Raw genomic sequence first — 20,699 nt, forward strand, 5'->3', positions numbered from 1 at the left:
GTTTTCACTAAGGAAGATTAAAGCAGATTACTGTGGATGCTGCAGTCTGAAACAAAAACAGCTGTCATCCAGACTCGAAATGTTGGCTCTGTTCAATCTCCACAGATGCTGTCAGACCTGCTGATATTTCCCAGCATTTTCTGATTTCACTATGGAAGATGCGGAAAATCTCCCCGATGTAAAGATCCAAGGGATTAGGGAGAATGCAGAGTTGAAAGAAATTAACATAATTATGAAGGCTGTATTGGAGAAATTAATGGGACTGAAAATTGATAAGTCCCTGGGGCCTGATATTATGCATTCCAGAGTGTTGAAAGGGGTTGCTGTAGAGATAATAGATGCATTGTTGATCATCTTCCAAAAAGTAGGTTTTCGTAGATTTCCTGAAGATTAAATTTAAAGAAAAAAACATGTATTCATTCAAAGACAAATGGCAGGTTAGAAGATTGGAAAATATATAATGAACAGCAAAAAATGACAAAAAGATTGAGAAGGTGGGAAAAGCTAGTAATATAAAGTTGCATAGTAAGAGTTTCTATAAATATTTAAATAAGAAAGTAATTAACAAAATGGGCATTGGTCCAATTGAAAATGCATCTGGGGAATTGATAATGGAAAATAGAGCTATGGCAGATAAATTAAACAGCTATTTTGCATCTGTCTTCACTATAGAGGACACAAGTAACATCCCAGAAATAGCTGTGAATCAGAAAATGGAAGGGGTGGAGGAACACAGGAAAGTTACAATCACCAGAAAAGTGGAATTGAGAAAATTGTTGGTTCTGCAGGCTGAAAGATCTCCTGTTCTGGAAAGAAGTGGCTAATGAGATAGTTGATGCGTTGGCTTTGAATTTCCAAAAATTCCTGAGATTCTGGAAAAGTTCCATCAGATTGGAAGATGCAAATGTGACTCCTTTATTCAAAAAGGGGGACAGAAAGCAGGAAACTGTAGGCCAGTTAGCTTAATATCTGTCAAAGGGAAAATGTTAGAATCCATTACTAAAGATGTTATATCAGGGCACTTGGAAAAGTTCAAGACAATCTGGCAGAGTCAACATAGTTCTGTGAAAGGAAAATCATATCTAACCAATTTTTTGTAGTTCTTTGAAGGAATCACATGTGTTGTAGATAAAGGTGGGTGTTTGTTTTTACGAGGGGATTAAGTACTTGGGTGGATTTAAAAGTATTGAATGTGCTTTCAAGCATACACATTTGGTGTATAAAGAGGTAGTTTAACCCCTTCGACTTGTTCCACCATTTAGAACATAGAGCATAGAACATTACAGTGCAGTACAGGCCCTTCGGCCCTCGATGTTGTGCTGATCTGTGAAACCAATCTAAAGGCCATCTAACCGACACTATTCCAGTATCATCCATATGTTTATCCAATGACCATTTAAATGTCCTTAATGTTGGTGAGTTCACTACTGTTGCAGGCAGGGCTTTCCATGCCCTTACTACTCTCTGAATAAAGAACCTACCTCTGACATCTGTCCTATATCTATCACCCCTCAATTTAAAGCTAAGTCCCCTCATGCTAGCCATCTCCATCTGAGGAAAAAGCCTTTCACTTTCCACCCTATCTAATCCTCTTATCATCTTATATGCCTCTAAGTTACCTCTTAACCTTTATTCTCTCTAACGAAAACAGCCTCAAGTCCTCAGCCTTTCCTTATAAGACCTTCCCACCATGTCAGGCAACATCCTGGTAAATCTCCTCTGCACCCTTTCCAATGCTTCCACATCCTTCCTATAATACGACAACCAGAACTGTACGCAATGTGTGTGGCAGCACCAGAGTTCTGTACAGCTGCGACATTAACTCATGGCTCTGAAACTTCTACCAATAAAAGCTAACATACCGTATGCCCTCTTAATAACCCTATCAACCTGGGTGTCAACTTTCAGGAATCTATACACATGTAAACCAAGATCTCTCTGCTCATCCACACTACCAAGTAATTTACCATTAGCCCAGTACTCTGTATTCCTGTTACTCCTTCCAAAGTGAATCACTTCACACTTTTCCTTATTAAACTCCATTTGCCACCTCAGACCAGCTCTGCAGCTTACCTGTGTCCCTCTGTAACCTGCAACATCCTTCCGCACTGTCCACAACTCCATTGACTTAAGTGTCATCTGCAAATTTACTAACCCATCCGTCTACGCCCTCATCCAGGTCATTTATAAAAATGACAAATAACAGTGGCCCCAAAACAGATCCAGGATGAACATTTCCCGTCAATCACCACCCTCTGAGTTCTTACAGCCAGCCAATTTTTGATCCAAACCGCTAAATCACCCTCAATCCCATGCCTCCAAACCCTAATGTGGCCACATCATATCTGATCTGATTGTTGCCTCAACTTTCCTATCCATCCCCTATACCATTTGACTGCCTTGTCAGATAAGAATCTATAAAACATAGCTTGAAGAATATTCAATGCCTCTGCCTTCAATAGTCTATATGAAGAGAATTCCACTGACTGACAATCCCCAGAGGGAAAAGTAAATTCCCCATTTTCGTCATAAATTGGAGACAGCTTACTTTTAATGGTCTAATTATGTATTTAATTATTTATTTTAAAACTTGCATGGATATAAGTTTTTTACATAGTTAAGTCTGTAATAGATACTTAGAATTTTATTTTATTTCATCTGAGCATGTTCCCTGAGGTCTGCCCATGGTGGAACATACATATGGACAAAGATTTGTCGGTGAGGGAGAATAGGTTGGCATGATTTAGTACTAAGTTGGCATAGAATCTATAAAGGACCATGGGAGTTGGTAGAGGGGCATAGGTTGGCATGTCTTGTGGTAATAGGGATGTAATATTTAACAAAGAAACTGGGGCATCCAGTTTGATCCAGCACTCAGCAGCCCCTAGGGTCACCTCTGATCTGTGTCTGGGGGCAGTGGGAATGCCTCTACCCAACAGTGAACACCCCCACACCAACCTAGAATGGAAATTGGCCATTTATGGCACTTTTTCTTGAGGTGAGCACATTGAGCCTGGAAGTTTCCGGACTTTATCTATTGGCCTCTAGTTTGGAAATCCAATTCATTATACTTAACTATGGGAAAGAAAGAAAATAAAAACAAGCCAAATTTAATAATATCATTTCAACGAAGAAAATTATATTACCATATAATCCCTACAGTGCAGAAGAGGCCATTTGGCCCATCGAATGTGCGCCAACTCTGTGACAGAGTAGCTTACCAAGGCCCTCTCTCCCAACCTATCCCTGTAACCAATACATTTACCATGGCAAACCCATCTAATCTACACATCTTGGGACACTAATAGGCAATCTACCATGACCAATCCACTTAATAGCTTGTCAACTACTGTTGGTTAAATTAGAGTCCAGTGTCAATCAAATGTACATTTATTGAGAGGCTTATGAGAAGAACTCAGTTCTGGAAAGGAAATGCCTTTCATCATATTTCTGCTGGTAGGGCATTCTAGGAGGATAGGTCATAGTCTTAGGATAAGGGGTAGCAAATTTGAAACAGAGTTGAGGAGAAACTACTTCTCCCAAAGGGTTATGAATCTGTGGAATTCACTACTCCAAAGTGCGGTGGATGCTGGGACAGTGAGTAAATTTAAGGAGGAGTTAGACAGATTTTTAATTGGTAATGGGTTGAAGGTTTATGGGGAGAAGGCAGGAAAATGGGGAAGAGGAGCATATCAGCCATGACCGAATGGCGGAGCAGACTCTATGGGCCGAATGGCCTAATTCTGCCCCTATACCTTATGAATGTATCACTGGGAAGACAACATGAAGAGTTTCCATAATTTCAGATGTTAACAAAAGCAGCGGGATTAGAATGATGGGAGTGAAATTGGTCTCGGGAGTCAGTTCAAGCAGTAGTAGTGAGTTGAGATCTGATTTGCACAACACCCAATTTACTTTTGTTTCCCATTGATTTCAATGTCATCTCAAACGAAGACGCATTTTGAGTTCAAGGAAATCAAATGAATCCTCAGAACCTGGATCTAACATGGCTAAAGTCAAACAGAATATTTTGGGAAAGTAGTATGGCAGGTTGGTGAGGCAATGGATAAGAGTTGTTATCCAAAGGTGCATTCATTAACCTTGACAAGGTCATTGGACATCTTGTGGCTCTGTTGCCAGTCCCTCGGGGCTAGGATTTGGGGATTGATCTCCTTAGTCACCTGTTCACAATCCCCCCTGAAGGTGGTCTTTGTGACCTGCTTTGTGCACCTGTCTCTACCCGCTCCTGCAGAATCATGAGCTCTCTCCTCCTGCCCACCTTTATGAGTAAGGGACTCCAGTGCCACATCAATGAACCTCAAGTCTTCTCTCTGCTCTGGTGTTCCGTTTTTCTTCTACTGAGTGCAACTTCCCTTCAAGGCAGACAGACTGCCTTTAAGGGGAGCATTCAGGCAACCAGCAACTCAGGCCCAACTCAGACCAACATATCTCTCAGGTAAATGAGGATGCAGCACCAGTTTTGCTTGTTACCTATTTCCACAGGCATGTAACCTCCCTGTGCCCAAAAAGCTGCAAAGACAGTTTCTAACCCATTTCATGGCAGTTGGAATCCGATGTTGAAACTAATTTAATAGATGATGTCAAATTCTTAACCTCACTAGCACAACTCCAGTGAATGGGGTTATTGAAGAAACATAGAGTGGAGTTCTCCCAAAAAACTGTAAGTGTCAAATTCGCTTGAAAAATGGAGTAATCCACACTGTTTTCTTCAGTGGGGCTTAAGAGCAGAATCTCCCACACTCTGCACAGTGGAGGCCATCAGCGCAAATATCATTAAATACTGGCGGGGGAGGGAGGGGGTCCTATCCTCACTGGAGAGACTGAAATCAGCGCACTGAGTGGACTACTGTGTATTCATCGATTTGTCAGTGCCGAGATTAGCCAATGCTCAGTAGCCCCAGACTGATGACTTCCTGATTTGCTGGCCAGCTCAATCGCTGCCAACCCCACGACCCCACAACACTGGCTCTCCGCGCTCCACAGCCCAATCGCTGGGCCCTCAACCAACCTCGGGCCAGTTCCGAACCCGGCCCACCCTGATCTCCTAACCCCCCCTCCCTGCAGTCCTGACCCACCTCCACCCCCGCGCAGTGCTGATACCCCAACAGGTTGACTACCCCTCTCCTTCCCTACCAATCCCCATGCAGAGTAGCAACAGGATTGCCCCCTCTTCCCTGCTGCAGGGCCCATCCATTGGCCCTGCCCCATGCCTGATGGGCAGTGCCAAGGTGCACCCTTGGCATTGGCACTTGTCCCTTGGGCAGTGCCGAGAACAGGCTGGCACAGCCAGGGGGTCAATACTCATGGGGCAACCCCACTGCTGCCTGACCCTCTGGGGAGCCCCAAAGGCTCCCTTCACTCCAGTGGGGCTGGACCTCTAATTTCCTGTTAGTGAGGAGCTACTCTAGAGGGAGGGATGCTAGTGGGCCTGGACACTTCAGTCCTGAGCCCACTAATCACATTTAAATTGTATGCAAATTACAATTTAAATGATCTTTGCGCCTCCCCACCAGTTTCTGGCACAGATCTGACACCACTGGAAACCCGCCGCTGGGAGACACTTGTGGGACATGAACATGCACTCAAATCCTGCAAATTGGCCAATGCCAGAATCGCTTGGCCCATCGTGCTAATAGGAGAATCACATCTATAATAATTGTTCATGTTTGCATATTAGCAATCCAGTTCTAACCCCTAGAGAATTAAAAGGCTATTATGTGCAAACTGTAACGGGGCCAGCTGTCTTTATTATTTATGTACTTGCATAAAAAGAAATGCACTACAATTCTAATTAAAGTTGTACCAAATCTACAAAAAAAAGCGCTGTTGCTACTTAATATCGGTCTTTTCCTCAGTTTCCATCAGAGACACCTGTCTGTTTAGAACATTAAGAATATGATTAAAGACAATCAAAGTAAAATCTGATTCCCCAGCATGGGAATACAACATTGATAATGAACATAAATGGTGATCTGCAACTCTACATATTACAGACCACAAGCAAAAGAGCCACCAACAGGAAACAGAGAAGGCCATTGCACTCGGTGATATAGAAGGGGTGGCATGGTGGCACAGTGGTTAGCACTGCTGCCTCACAATGCCAGGGACCAAGGTTCAATTCCTGCCTCAGGTGACTGTCTGTGTGGAGTTTGCATGTTCTCCCTTTGTCTGCGTGAGTTTCCACTGGGTGCTCCAGTTTCCTCCCACAGTCCAAAGATGTGTGGGTTAGATTCATTGACCATGCTAAATTAATGCTAGTGATAGGGGGAACGGCAATGTAAATGTGAGGGGTTACGGGAATAGGGCCTAGGTGGGGTTGTAGTTTGTGCAGACTCGATGGGACGAATAGCCTTCTTCCACACTATAGGATCTTACGATTCTGATCACTGGGCTGAACTCTCAGTCTGTCTGTGCAGGCTGGCAATGCAATTTTCACATCATCTGCTTGGTTACACTATCCAATCATTGAAATCAGTAGGACAGAGCCTTCCCAACACATTGAAGGCAGGTTCGGGAGGGGAATGAACAAATGGTAAAGAACTAAAAATCGATGTGATCCCATCCTCGACCTGCTTTCCTCAGGTTTGGATTGAAGGAGAGCATGAAAAGCCTTTGGATCTGTTGTGTAAGTAATTGGAAGTTGCTGAGGTTGTTATGAAGTCAGTTACGAGCTGCGTAATCCTTTAATTCCCAGGTTTCATAACCAGGGACATTGTTCCCTGTCAGGGTCATTGAAGCAAATGCACAGCAGGAAGTGAAACTGACAAACTGGGAAGTATCTGATCAGTTACATTGAAGAGCTCCAGCCATGGCCATTGAGAAAATGCTGTTCAAAGCATGTCTTCTCTCAGAGGGCACTTTCACTGATTGATAGGTGATTGTCATCATTTTTTTTTTAATTCGTGGGACACAGTCAGCATTTATTGCCTATCCCTAATTGTCCGAGGGCAGTTGAGAGTCAACCACATTGCTGTGGATCTGGACTCACATATAGGCCAGACCAGGTAAAAATGGCAGATTTCCTTTCCTGAAGGACGTTAATGAACCAGATGGGCTTTTCCTGACAATCCACAATGATTTCATAGTCATCAGTAGATTCCTTAATTTCAGATTTTTTTTATTGAATTCAAATTCCACCGCCTGCCATGGCAGGATTTGAACCCAGGTCCCCAGAGCATTATCTGAGCTTCTGAATTAATAGTCTGGCAATAATACCACTAGACCATCGCCTCTCCTGCCTTCTTAGAAGGTACTCGCCATCAGCTACATATCCCTCCTGCTGCTGCTGGTCTTGCTCCTGCTCCTGATGAAGCTGTTGACAATGGTGTGGCCTCTGTCCTTGACATTGGAAAAATGTGCAAACTCCACACACACTGTCACTCAAGGCAACAATTGAACCCGGGTCGCAGGCGCTGTGAGGCAGCAGTGCTAACCACTGTGCCACCCCACTTTAATGGGGAAAGGCAGCAATCTAAGAACTGATATACTAGCTGTTTCTTCATTGCAATGACTAATTAAGAAGTATTGTCAGGTGTTGAACTGAATATTTGTATGATCAGTAATCTATTTGCAATAAACCTCAATGCCTTAACCCAGCATTTGATCTTTAAACATTGAACTGTGAGGAAGGAATACAGAGTCTCTGCGGATACTAAAGATTCAAAGAGCAACTGATTCTCTTTGCAAATACCACAACCGTCACTGAAGTGTCACCTCATTTTAAATAACGCATTGCATGAGCGCTTTGATACAGCACACAGTAAGTGTTTGTATCTGGTCTGAGACCTGTCTTATCTGATGATCAATTTAGTGGTGCACAAGTGGAAAGCTTACTGTTTGAAAGAGATTTCCTTTGCAGGGAGCCCAGTTTGTTTGCAGTGATGAGGCACACCAGTATTTTGCCATTTTACTCAAGTGTTCATCAGCCAGTTGGAAAAACATCCCCAAAAGTAGCTTTTCTTTTCAAATCGCTTAGTCTGTGATTTGCTTCTGATAACATGTTTGGGATTTAAAGTAATTATGTTAGTACCTGCAAGTTGTGAAATATCATGGGACCAATCTTGCACTTTGTTATAGTCATAAAAAGGCGCACAAGTGTGTAAAAATAGGTCAAAAGCAGTTTTGCTGTATCTTCACACAGGTTGTCGCATCATAATATCATAGAATCCCTATAGTGCAGGAGGCCATTCAGTCCATTGAGCCTGTACTGACAACGATCCCACACAGGCCCTATCCCCTCATAACCCATGTATTTACCCCACTAATCCCCTGACACTATGGGATAATTTAGCATGGCCAATCCATATGTGCACACCTTTGGACCACGGGACAAAACTGGAGCACCCAGATGAAACCCACGCAGACACAGGGACAACGTGTAAACTCCGCACAGACAGTGACCCAAACTGGGAGTCGAATCCAGGTCCCTTCTATTGTGAGGCAGCAATACTAACTAATGTGCTGCCCTTGTCAAATAATCATAAAGTCTTGCAGCCCGGGCTGAGAGTTATCCAATTATTCCCAGTTCTCTCCTCTCCAACTCACTGCAAATGTTTCCTTTTATTTAAAAGTATATATCCAATATTCTTTTGCAAATTACTATTGAATCTGCTTCCACCACCACACTTTCTGGTGGAGTATTCCAGATCATTATCACATTTCTGGTGTACATGTTGTATATTTTTGATTTGATTTTCCACTTCCCCTGACCATCATTTCTAACCCTCACTGGATATAGGTGGGATGCCAGAGGATGGCAGGACTGCTAACATTGTACCTTTGTTTAAAAAGGGAGTAAGAGGTAGACCGTTTAATTACAGACCAGCCAGTTTGATCTTGGCAGTGGGCACATTACTGGAATGAATTCTGAGGGATAGGGTAAACTGTCATTTGGAAAGACATGGATTAATCAAGGAAAGTCAGTATGGATTTGTTAAGGGAAGGCCATGTCTGACTAGTTTGATTTAACTTTTTGAGGAAATAACAAAGAGGATTAATAAAGATAGTGTAGTTGATGTGGTCTACATCGATTTTAGCAAGGCTTGTGACAATGTCCCATAGGGCAGACTGGTTAAAACATAAAAGCCAATGGGATCTAGGGGAATGTGGCGACTAGATACAAAGTTGTGTTTTTACAACTGGAAGGCTGTTTCCAGTGAGGTTCCGCAGGGCTCAGTAGTGGGTCTCCTGCTGTTTGTGGTATATGTTCCTGATTTGCACATAAATGAAGGTGGAATGATCAAGAAATTTGCAGGTGACACATAACTTGGCCAGGTGGTTGATAGCAATGATGATAGCTGTAACCTGCAAGAAGATAAATGGAACTGTGGAAAGTGGAACTGATCCACTTCAGATCAGCCATGATCTTGTTGAATGACAGGGCAGGCTCGAAGGGCTAGATGGCCAACTCCTGCTCCTATTTTTTACGTTCTTATGTTCTTAAGATATCAATGGTATGGCAGAAAAATTGCAAATGGAATTCAACCCAAAGAACTGTGAGGTGGTGTATTTTGGGAGGTCAAACAAAGCTAGGGAATACACAATGAATGGGAGGATACTGAGAGGAAATGAGGTGTCCACAGATCCCTGAAGGTAGCAGGACAGGTTGACAAGGTGGTAAGGAGCTTATGGGATCCTTTACTTTATTATCCTAGGTATAGAATATAAGAACAGGGAGGTTAGGCTGGAACTATGTGGAACATTAATTAGGCTACAACATGAGTACAGTGTGCAGCTGTGGTCACCTCATTACAGAAAGGATTATAATTGTACTAGAAAACATGCAGGGGAGATCAAAGAAAATGTTGCCAGGACTGGAAAATTGTAGCAATGAGGAGGGAATAGATTGGCTGGGGTTGTTCTCCTTGTAAGTAGTCTCACAACACCAGGTTAAATCCAACAGGTTTACTTGGTAACAAACACCACTAGCTTTCGGAGCGCTGCGTCTTTGTCAGGTGAGTGGGGTGTTCTGGTCACAAACATTGCATATAAGGGCGCACACTCAGTTTACAGAATACTGATTAGAATGTGACTCTTTACAGCTAGTCAAGTCTTAAAGGTGCAAACAATGTGAGTGGAGATAGCATTAAGCATAGGTTAAAGATACGTGTATGGTCTCCAGACAGGACAGTAAGTGAGAAGTTGCAAACCCAGGCAAGTCATGGGTGTTACAAATAGTGTGACATGAATTCAAGATCCTGGTTGAGGCCAGACTGGAGGGGAGATTAGCAAAATATTTTCACCCAGAGGTTTGTGGAGACCTTGAACTCACTGCCTGAAAAAAAGTAGTAGAGACAGAAACCCTCAACTCATTGAAAAAATATCTGGATATGCACCTCAAATGCTGCAATCTGCAAAGCTATGGAGCCAATGCTGGAAAGAAGGACTAGGTTGGCTGGCTCATTTTTAAACCAGCAGAGAGACAGTGGGCCAAGGGGCATCTGTTAATTTTCTATGGCTCTTAGCCTGAATGTTATGCTCCCCTCTCCACCATCGCCCCTGGGTTTTGAGGTGGGGGAAGCAGGAAACTGCATGTACTGGATTCCCTGAAGTTGGGGGGTCGGGGGGAAGGGGGTTTGGAACGTATCCTTACCCCAATTAAGGGCCTTAAGTTACCACTTTACTGCCTTTTCCCATCCAGACTCAATTTTTATACTGGTGGCCTAATGACAGACCAGGGGTGAAACAAAAAAATGATTAAACCTACATGTGAGGTGGGAAGAGGCAGAGGGGGCAACATCCATCAGAAACTCTTCTGACTGTGAGCTCCTCCTCTCAAGTCTAGAGATGTCCAAACCTCCCTCCCCTCGCCCATCCAGCACCACCCCAAACTCCTCCATGACGATTCTCCCAGGCATCCCTGACTTTCCCCTCCTCAGGACCCCTGGCACTGACCTTCACAGCAGCTCCCTGCACTTAGTTTCAAGCACATTGTTGTAGGGCCTCTTCTGGCCACTACAGCGCTATGACTGGAGGGGCTGGAGAACTGCTGACCAATTAGATTGGCCAGCAACTCTCCAAGGAGGGACTTCTGCCAAAGTGGGAGTGGAAGTCCTGCCACGTGCCAACCAATGCTTGATAGACCACACAAAATGGCAGCAGACCTGTTTGAGTCAGCAGAGGCAAAGCCCACACCATCCTAAAAATTCAGGACCATCTCTTTTCCCATGGAAATGACAGCATTTTCAAAATGGAAAGACATTATTGATTGTACCCATGTGACCCTACATCTTCCTGCAGACATGTGGTGCAGTCACAAACCATTCAGCCTATTGCAGTGACCATGTTACATAAAGAGATCAGGGCGATGTGACTTTCCCAGCCTGGTAACAGTGCAGTGCTGATGTGGGACATGATTTACTGGGCAAGTTCAAGGATGTTACACAGATCATGGAAAATGAAGCTTGTGCAATTATTAGTTGGGGGAGGGGGTGGTTTTGGTGGGGAGTATGAGCACCTATATCCTGGGATGACACCAACGAATTCCATTTAGTTCTATTTGTCTCCTGTGTTGCTTCACCAGCCTGTGCTGCAGCACATTATCCTCCTCTCCATTCTCCAAACAACATTGATAAAAGTGATATTCTCAAAAGTAAAAAATACTTCATGGAGGCAATGGCCTGGTGGTATTATCGCTAGACTATTAATCCAAAAACTCAGCTAATGTTCTGGGGATCTGCATTCAAATCCCACCACAGCAGATGGTGAAATTATCTGGAATTCAATAAAAATTATTTGGAATTAAGAATCTATTGATGGCCATGGAACAATTGTCAATTGTTGGAAAACCCATCTCGTTCATTAATGTCCTTTAGGGAAGGAAATCTGTCACCCTTACCTGGACTGGCCTACATGTGTCTCCGGAGCACATAATGTAATTGACTCATAACTGCCCACCAAGAGCAACTAAAGATGGACAATAAATGCAGGCCAGCCAGTGACACCCATGTCCCACCAATGAATTAAAAAAATATATATGCTGGTGTTTTCTTGGAGTTGCCTCCCTTTCAACCTCTATACCTTCACAAAGAGTGGTGGAAACATCTTTAGGGAATTTGTGCACCTTATTTGGTGAAATTGCAGCTCTTTCACAGCTGATTGATGAGGGTAGGGCAGTAGATGTTGTCTACATGTTGATAAGTCTCTCGTGGCAGACTGGTGCAGAAGGTAAAGTCACATGGGAACAGAGGTGAGCTGGCAAGGTGGCTACAAAACTGGCTCAGTCAAAGCAAACAGAGGATAGCAGTGGAAGGGTGCGTTTCTGAATGGAGGGCTGTGACAAGTGGTGTTCCTTAGGGATCAGTGCTGGGACCTTTGCTGTTTGTAATATACATAAATGATTTGGAGGAAAATGTAACTGGTTTGATTAGTAAGTTTGCGGACGACACAAAGGTTGGTGGATTTGCAGGTAGCGATGAGGACCATCAGAGGATACAGCAGGATATAGATCAGTTGGAGACTTGGGCGGAGAGACGGCAGATGGAGTTTAATCCAGACAAATTTGAGGTAATGCATTTTGGAAGGTCTAATAAAGATAGGAAATATACAGTAAATGGCAGAATCCTTAAGAGTATTGCTAGGCAAAGGGATCTGGGTGTACAGGTACATAGGTCACTGAAAGTGGCAATTCAGGTGGAGAAGGTAGTCAAGAAGGCATACGGCATGCTTGCCTTCATTGGCCGGGCCATTGAGTTTAAAAATTGGCAAGTCATGTTGCAGCTTTATAGAACCTTAGTTCGGCCGCACTTGGAACATAGTGTTCAATTCTGGTTGCCACACTACCAGAAGGATGTGGAGGCCTTGGCGAGGGTACATAAAAGATTTACCAGGATGTTGCCTGGTCTGGAGGGCAATATATATAAGGAGAGATTGGAGAAACGTGGTTTGTTCTCAGTGGAATGACGGAGAATGAGGGGTAACCTGATAGAAGTCTATAAGATTATGAGAGGCGTGGACAGAGTGGATAGTCAGAAGCTTTTTCCCAGGGTAGAAGAGTTAATTACGAGGGGGCACATATTTAAGGTGCAAGGGGCAAGGTTTAAAGGAGATGTATGAGGCAGATTTTTTACACAGAGAGTAGTGGGTACCTGGAACTCATTGCTGGGGGAGCTGGAAGCGGATACAGTAGTGACTTTTAAGGGGTGTCTTGACAAATACGTGTACAGGATGGGAATAGAGGGATATGGTCTCTGGAAAGAGGTTTTAGCTCAGTCGGGTAGCATGGTTGGTGCAGGCTTGGAGGGCTGAAGGGGCTGTTCCTGTGCCATAATTTTCTTTGTTCTTTGTTCTTTGATTACTCACCCTGCAACCTCACTGGGAGCATTATGTAAATAGATAAATGATCTGGACTGAAGTATTGTCTGTTTTTATAGCACCACTATCACACTGTGGTTTAGCAATTGCAACAGAACTAGGCACAGACCATGTTACCAGCCCCACACTTTTAACTCATATTTACACCTTAGCTTCCAGAAACAGGAGTAGGCCTTCTGAGTGGGTTCAGTTTCTGTGGAACTTCTCATGACCAATCACCGTCTATTTGGAACCTTGGAAACAGTGGTAAAACTACGTAAATGGAATTTAAACCATTTTGCCTTGGTTATGACTGTCCTTCTGATGAAGTGAAAGCGAATGACCAGTGGAATTCTTCATTCCCAGTGAACTCCAGTATACTTCCCACCATTCTCCTGAACATATGACACATTATAGCAGGACATTAATAACATTCTATATAAAGAACTATCAGAAGTGGTAAATGTGAGAAGAGACAAAAAAGTCATTTAACCCAACATTTGATATTTCCCATTAACATTGTATGGTATGAAATGTTGAAATAATTAGCTATGAATATATTAGCTACTGTTCTGTTCTGAAAAATTCGATTTCTGTGCTGTTTTAGGATTCTATTATAAGCATAGTACTTTGATATTTTTAGCTGAATAGTGAGGAACTCTTGGCTCAGGTATGTGAATCAAGGAGTACTGTGCAATGGCAAATTAATTGGATTGTTCTTGAAAGATCCATTGTCTTTGGGAATTTGTGGCTTGCTGCCACTTGTTCGTGACATCCACTGCATTGTCAGATCAGGTGTCTTTTCCTTCCCACCCCTAATTTTCCCTCCTCTGATCATACAGACATTAATAAACCATAGTTGGCCAGGAACTACTGTCAGCCATGGTATTGTGCGAACAGTTAACACGCTTGTAACAAATTTCTCCACACCTCTTTAGTGGAAACATCTAACTCATTGATTTTATTTTAAATGGGATAAAACCCTTGTTAAAATAGTTGTGAGAGTAATTTGATGGAAGCCATTATGCAAGCTTGATACAATAATGTGCCCAACAGTAATTTCTGGGCTATGATATTTCTCATTATAACTTTACACTTATTTCCTCATTAAGTTCAATTAAGCAGTTTGAAATGTAAGAATTTTTAATGAAGATGAAGCAGCTTGATGGGTTGAAAGCAAGCCTGGCAGCCACTATTCAACATTTAACATCTATCTTCGTGTTTAGAAGAGACACTTGCTTTCAAGAGACACTTTCTCCACCAAGAGCTCTGTGAGATGCACTAAGTACTAGGCTGTAAATCAGATCTCAAAAACATTCATTTGGAACTTTCTAATCCTCCCAGTGAAACTAATAATATTTAAAGACTTGCTTGCAGATGGCAGGTATACGACAAAAATTATACGTAGTATATTTCTGTCGTATAAAATACTGTTTGTTTTTCTAGTGCTTTTTCATGAAGATTGTGGTGAATGATCCTTGCCACACTTACTGCATGAAAAGACAATAATCAAAGATTTACTTATTTGCTTCAATGCTCTGCAAAAAAAATAATAAAAATGTTTTCTAAATTCATTCATAGGATGTGGGTGTTGCAGGCTGGCTCAGCATTTATTGTCCACTCCTAATTGCCCTTGAACTGAGTGGCTTGCTGGGGCATTTAAGAGTCAACCACCTTGCTATGTATCTGGAGTCACATGTAGGCCAGACCAGGAAAGGATGGCAAATTTCCTTCACTAAAAAACACTAGTGAATCAGGTGGGATTTTACGACCATCGTCAGTGGTTTCATGGTTGCCGTTAGACTTTTAATTCTAGCCTTTTAAAAAATTGAATTCAAATTTGACCGTTTGTCATTATGGGATTTGAACCTGGATCCCCTTGGTCTCTGAATTACTAATCCAGGAACAATACCACAATTTTGTGATTCCCATAATTTCTATACTTTATTTGGCACAAGAGTCTGTAATATCCATAGAACAGAGTCTCTCAAGGGTTGAAGATATCTGCCACAATTTTATCCATTATGTGTGGGGATGGTATTTGTTAAACTCTGAAAGTTACAGTTGAATCTGCTTCTCCTACTCTTTCAGGCAATACATTCCCTATCATCAAACCTTATGCATGAAATAAACTCTCTTAATTATAACCCCTGGATATTTTGCCAGTGATCATCGTTGAAGAACATCATGCATATCATGGCACAGGGAGCTGTCCTAGCTATCTCCTGGGAAATCAATGCATAAGAACATAGAAATTAGGAACAGTAGTAGGCAAATTCATCCCTTCAAGCTTGCTCTGCCATTCAATCAGATCATGGCTGATCTTTCCTTGGTCTCAAATCCATCTCCCCACCTGTTCCCCATCTTCCCTTAACCTGTTTTTTTTAATTAGAGATATATCTATCTCCTTCTTGAACCGATTAATGATCCAGACTCCACTGTGCCATGGGGCAATGAGTTCCACAATTTCACCATCCTCTGCGAGAAGTAGTTCTTCCTCAACTCAGTGTTAAATCTACTACCTCACAACCAAAACTGTGTTCTCTTGTTCTAGATTGCCCCATAGGAGGAAACATTTAGTCTACTTTATCAATCCCTTTTAAAATTTTATATACCCCGATCAGATGCCCTCTTATCTATCTGAACTCCAGCGAGTACAGGCCCAAACTATTTAATCTCTCCTCATACATCAACCTTTTGATTTCCAGAATCAATCTGGTGAACTTCCTCTGAATTGCCTCCAATGCCATCACATTCTTCCTCAAATAAGGAAGTCAAAACTGGACACCCCAGATGTGGCTTCATCAACACCCTATACAGTTGCAACAAGACTTCTCTACTCTTAAACTCCAATCTCTTTCCAAGTCCCTTTGGGGTGGCACAGTGGTTAGCACTGCTGCCTCAGAGCGCCAGGAACCCGGGTTTGATTCCCGGCTTGGATCACTGTCTGTGCAGAGTCTGTGCATTCTCCCGTCTCTGTGTGGGATTCCTCCTGGTGCTCCAGTTTCCTTCCACCATCCAAAAGACGTGCTGGTTAGGTACATTGGCCATGCTAAAATTCTCCCTCAGTGTACCCGAACAGGTAATGGAATGTGGCAACCAGGGGATTTTCACAGTAACTTCATTGCAGTGTTAATGTAAGCCTGCTTGTGACACTAACAAATGATGGGCGGCACAGTGGTTAGAACTGCTGTCTCACACCACCGGGGACCCGGGTTCAATTCCGGCCTTGGGTCATTGTCTGTGTGGAGTTTACATGTTCTCCCTGTGTCTGCGTGGGTTTTCTCCAGGTGCTCCGATTTCCTACCACAGTCCAAAGATGTGTGGGTTAGGTTGATTGACTACAGTGAATTGTTCTTTAGTGTAGGGAGACTAGCAAGGTGAGGTTACGGGGATAGGGCCTGGGTGGGACTGTTGTCGATACTGTCTCGATGGTCCAAATGGCCTCCTTATGCACTCTGCAGGGATTCTATTCCACAATTCTAACAAACACAAACATCCCATTTGCCTTTTTTATGCATCTGCATACCGACTTGTTACAATTCTGCACTGATGCATTTTGAACCTGCTTTCCATTAAGGTAATAATTTGCCTTTCTATTTTCTCTTCCAAAATGGATAATCTCACACTTATCCACGTTAAACTCCATCTGCCAAATTTTGGCCCTTACTCCTAGCCTATCTATATCCATCTGTAGAGTTTTTATGTCCTCTTCATAGAAACATAGGAGCAGGAGGAGGCCATTTGGCTCTTTAAGCCTGTTCCACCATTCATTATGATCATGGCTGATCATCCAACTCAACATCCTAATCCTGCTTTTTCTCCATAACCTTTGATCCCATTCACTGCAAGTGCTATATCCAGCCATCTCTTGAATACATTCAATGTTTTGGCATCAACTACTTCCTGTGGTTATGAATTCCACAGGCTCACCACTCTTTGGGTGAAGAAATGTCTCCTCACCTCCGTCCTAAATGGCCTACTCTGAATCCTCAGACTGTATGCCTGGTTCTGATCTCCCCCACCATCGAGAACATCCTCCCTGCATCTACCCTGTCTAGACCTGTTGGAATTTTATAAGTCTCAATGAGATTCCCCCTCATTCATCTGAACTCCAGCGAAAATAATTCTAACCTAGTCGATTGCTCCTCATACATCAGTCCCCCATCCCCACAATCAGCCTGGTAAACCTTTGCTGCAGTCCCTCCAGGGCAAGAACATCCTTCCTCAGAAAAGAAGACCAAAACACATATCCCTGCTCCTGTACTTGAAACTTCTTGCAATGAAGGCCAACATGCCATTTGCCTTCTTTACGGCCTCCTGCACCTGTGTACTTACTTCAGTGACTGGTGCACAAAGACACCCAGGTCCCGCTGCACATTCCCCTCTCCCAATTTACAGCCATTCAGAAAATAATCTGCCTTCTTGTTTTTGCTTCCAAAGTGAATAACCTCACACTTATCCAAATGATACTGCATTTGCCATTGATTAGCCCAACTTATCCAGATGAATTTGAAGGATCTCTGCATCCTCGTCACAGTTCACCCTCCCACCCAACTTCGTATCATCTGCAAATTTTGAGATGTTACATCCTGTTCCCTCATCCAAATCATTAATATATATTGTGAATAGCTGGGTTCCCAGCACCAACCCCTGTGTCAACCCACTAGTTACTGCCTACCAATTTGAAAAGCACCCATTAATTCCTACTCTTTGTTTCCTTTCTACCAACCAGTTTTCTATCCATCTCAATACACTTCCCCCAACAACACGTGCTTTCACCTTGCCCAATAATCTCTTACGCGAGATTTTGTCAAACGCTTTCTGAAAGTCCAAATATACCACATCTACTGGTTCCCCCTTGTCAACTCTACTAGTTATATCTTCAAAGAATTCCAACAGATTTGTCCACGATGATTTCCTTGATTTTTTTCATAAATCCATGTTGACTCTGTCTGATCCTGCCACTGCTTTCTAAATGCTGCTATAAAGTCCTTCATAATGGATTAGAGAATTTTCCCCACTACCGCTGTTAAGATTACAGTTTGTAATTCTCTGTTTTCTCTCTACCTTCCTTTTTGAATATGGGAGTGACATTAGCTACCCCCCAATCTGCAGGGACTGTTCCAGGGTCTATAGAATCCTGGAAGACGACCACCGATGCATCTACTATTTCTAGAGCCACTTCCTTAAGTACTCTAGGATGTAGATTATCAGGTCCTGGGGATTTATCTGCCTCCAATCCCATCAATTTTCCCAGCACCATTTCTCTACTAATATTTGTCTCCCTCAGTTCTTCCCTCTCACTAAATCTTCATTCTCCAACATTTCTGGCATTTGCTTTGTGTCTTCTTTTGTGAAGACAGAACAAGAGTATGTATTCAGTTGCTCAGCTATTTCTTTGTCCCCTATTCTACATCTCCTGTTTCTGTCTGTAGGGGACCTACATTCATCTTCACCAACCTCTTTCTCTTCACATGTCTGTGAAAACTTAGTGTCAGTCTTTATGTTCACTGCCTGCTTTCCTGCCTATTTTAGCATCATCCACAAATGTTGCTCTGTCCCTGCTTACGGATCATTTATATAGATTGTAAACAGTTGAGGTCCAAGGACTGACCACAGCGGCACCCTGCTAATTACAGTTCACCAGCCAGAGAAGGGCATATTTATCCTAACCCTCTGTTTTCTGTCAGTCAGCTACCCTTAATCTAGTACTGTACCCCAAATCCCCAGCATTTGTCTGCACTGTGTGGTGTGGTGCTGTATGAACCAATTTCTTCCTCTTGGTGTGCTAATTTCATTCGCATAAGAACTGAGGGTAAAATGTCAAAAGGGTGGTTTGAGTGGGTTGGAAATGGAACACAGCAGGACTTCCATCTGATTATTCAGGCAAGTCCATTTGCACCTGAGCTTGCAGTTTGGCACCAGTTTAAACATTGCAGTTGAGCTAAGTCCCGTAAAGTTGGCTTTGACTGGGAAGCTCACCCATGGTCAGTGTTCTGGTACTGTGTTGTTGGTATGCAAAGGTGTCTGCATCTGTCTTAATAAACAGAAAGAGGTAGGAGTTGCACTTTGGGTGATGAAGTCACTGAAAAGTTAAACAGCTCAAAATACATCGGAAAAGTACAACAAGAAAACACTCCAGGGATGAGTTCTCCCATTCTGCTCTCAGATAGTACTTGTTCACCAATTTCCTGTCTGGCCATTTTGGTGTCAACAACCAGCTGTGCCTGAAGATGGCACTGCAATGTGAATTAAACACAAATAAATATCAAAGATTTCTGCACTCTGACTTCCTTTTCTGTTAACAGATGTTGTTCAGGGGCAAATTGCAGCAACAAACTCCAGAGTTACTGTTTCAATACCATCTGTCTTGATGACAAACATTGTTAAGAAAGGCTGAGAAGAAGGTTTTACTGGTTGAGAAATTTATGTTTATTGGGTTCCTACGACCCACTACTGCCTCACAGCGGCAGGGACCCAGGTTCAATTCCCAGCTTGGGTCACTGTCTGTGCAGAGTCTGCAAGTTCTTTCTGTGTCCGTGTGGGTTTCCTCCAGGTGCTCCGGTTTTCTCCTACGGTTCGAAAGTCGTGCTGGTTAGGTGCATTGGCCATGCTAAATTCTCCCTCAGTGTACCTGAACAGGCGCCGGAGCGTGGTGACTAGGGAATTTTCACAGTAACTTCATTGCAGAGTTAATGTAAGCCTACTTGTGACAACAAATAAAAAAAACCTCTGGTCTTCTTGGACATTTACAATGTTAGCCTCACAGTCTGCCGTTTAACATCCAGATAGTGGACCATCAAGAAGCCCCCCTTAAGGCAGAACAGCAGCCTGCTCCTTGAAACAGTTTCTGCTAGAAGAGTTCCTACCATTGCCTATAGAACTGACCCACTCTCCCTGCACCTACTTCATCCTGCAGTATCAGCACCAACTATAAGTGAAGTCTCTCACTCTGGTCCTCCACACCATGGATGTCTAATCCTTCTACATCTCCATTCCCCCACCAGGATGGCCTCAAAGCGCAAAGAGTCATAGAGGTTTACAGCATGGAAACAGGCCCTTCTGCCCAACTTGTCCATGCTGCCCTTTTTTTTAAACCCCTAAGCCGGTCCGAAATGCCAGCATTTGGACCATATCCCTCTATACCCATCTTACCCATGTAACTGTCTAAATGTTTTTTAAAAGATAAAATTGTACCTGCCTCTACTATTACCTCTGACAACTTGTTCCAGACACTCACCACTCTCCGTATGAAAAAATTGTCTCTTTGGACTCTTTTGTATCTCTCTCCTCTCACCTTAAACCTATGCCCTCTGGTTTTAGACTCCCCTATCTTTGGGAAAAGACATTGCCTATCTAGCTGATATATGCCCCTCATTATTTTA

This window comes from Carcharhinus amblyrhynchos, chromosome 7 (genome assembly GCF_965287045.1).
Source record: "Carcharhinus amblyrhynchos chromosome 7, sCarAmb.v2.hapA, whole genome shotgun sequence".
In the NCBI taxonomy this organism is placed as follows: Eukaryota; Metazoa; Chordata; class Chondrichthyes; order Carcharhiniformes; family Carcharhinidae; genus Carcharhinus; species Carcharhinus amblyrhynchos.